The sequence below is a fragment of the Nannospalax galili genome, unplaced genomic scaffold, assembly GCF_000622305.1.
Source record: "Nannospalax galili isolate Female #2095 unplaced genomic scaffold, S.galili_v1.0 scaffold42, whole genome shotgun sequence".
Taxonomy (NCBI): Eukaryota; Metazoa; Chordata; class Mammalia; order Rodentia; family Spalacidae; genus Nannospalax; species Nannospalax galili.
In genome coordinates this window covers 866,720-868,398 of record NW_008348666.1, presented here as the reverse complement: position 1 = coordinate 868,398, position 1,679 = coordinate 866,720, and positions in this window count along the sequence as shown.

The following is a 1,679-nucleotide window of genomic DNA, read 5'->3' as shown; positions in this document are numbered from 1 at the left end:
TTTTGAGACAGGGTCTCCTTGTAGCCCCAGCTGTCCTGGAACTCACTATGTAGACCAGGCTGGCCTCGGACTCACAGAGATCCGCCTGCCTCTGTTTCCCGAGTGCTGGGAGTAAAGGCGTGTGCCACCATGCCCGGCTTACTTTTATCTTTATATGTATGTGTCTGTGTGTCTCTGTGTGTATATGCCCATGTTTGTCAAAGGCTAGAACAGATCCCCTGGAGCTGGAGTTACGGGCGGTTGTGAGCTCCCTGATATAGGAGTCCTGTGGAAGAGCAGAAAGCATTCCTAACCCTTGAGCCATTTCTTTCTCTAGCCTGCATGACTTAATTCTTTTGTTTGTTTCTATGTAGTCCTGGAACTTGCTATGTAGATGAGGCTGGTTTGGAATTCACCAAGGTTTATCTGCCTCTGCCTCCTGAATGCTGGGATTAAAGGTATATACCACCACCCCTGACATGACTCAGCTGCTATCTTTGAACTTGTGTTTGGGCAGTGAAATCCCTGTAAGTCCATAAGTCCATGCAACGTGGATGTGAGCACTGGAGATAAGACACTTGGTGATAGCACACACAAGGCAGGTGACAGCATTCATTGGGCAGGGACACAGAGCCTGGTGGCCCTACAGGCACGTGCATATTGAGAGAGTTGTTTTGTTTTGTTTTTTTCTGAGAGAAAGTTTCACTATGTATCTCTGGCTGGCCTGGAACTCACTATATAGATCAGGCTGGCCTTGAACATGCAGCAATCCTTTTTTGTCTCTGCTTCCTGAATGCTGGGCTTACAGGTAAGTGCCACCATACCCTCTACACCAATACAGTCTCGAGGTCCATCAGGCCTATATCTGTGGCATCTATAGGCACATCAGCAGCAACCACAAGAGAGAGATGCAGTTACCCAAAGGGGCAGTGCTGGGACCCCCAGTGGGAAGTGTTTCTCTGGCCTTTACTGTGTAAATAATAACTCAGGTTCAAGGACAGGAGAAATTTAAATTTAAAGGTCACTGCATTCAATGGGCAAGAATATTTTTCATAGGAAGTCCTTGTTAAGTCAGTGATTAAGACGATTTCAAAATTAATTTTTCTTGTAATTGAAGTAACAATGTGAATGCATAAATAAATGTTTTAAATTATACATCAAGGATGGAGCCACTTTTAGTTTCTTGTGTGACTTCTACAAGCTATCAGAAATGGTCAGAAGAAGCTTTAAAAGGCCATTGTGTAAATTTACATTTAAAGCTGAATTCTGCCCTGTGCAGTGGTACATACCTGTATAGTTCCAGCCTATACAGGAGGATCAGTTGAATCCACAATATTGTCTTTTAAAAAGTAAAGAGGGGGGAGCTGGAGAGATGGCTCTGGATAAGAGTACTTGATGCGCAAGTATGAGGACCTGAGTTCAGATCCCAGCACCCCTGTAACAAGCTGAGTGTGGATGCTAGAGAGAAAACTCAGCAGTTAAGAACACTGCCTGCTCTTGAAGAGGACCTGGGTTCAGTTCCCAGCACCCACAGTGTGGAACACCTATCCTTAACTCTAGTTCCAAGGCATCTGATGCCCTCTTCTGGTCTCCATGATCATTGCATCCATGTGGTGTACTTACATACATGCAGGCAAAACACATATACACAAAAAATATCTTTGGAAATGATTTATCAGAATTTCTTAAAATACTTTATA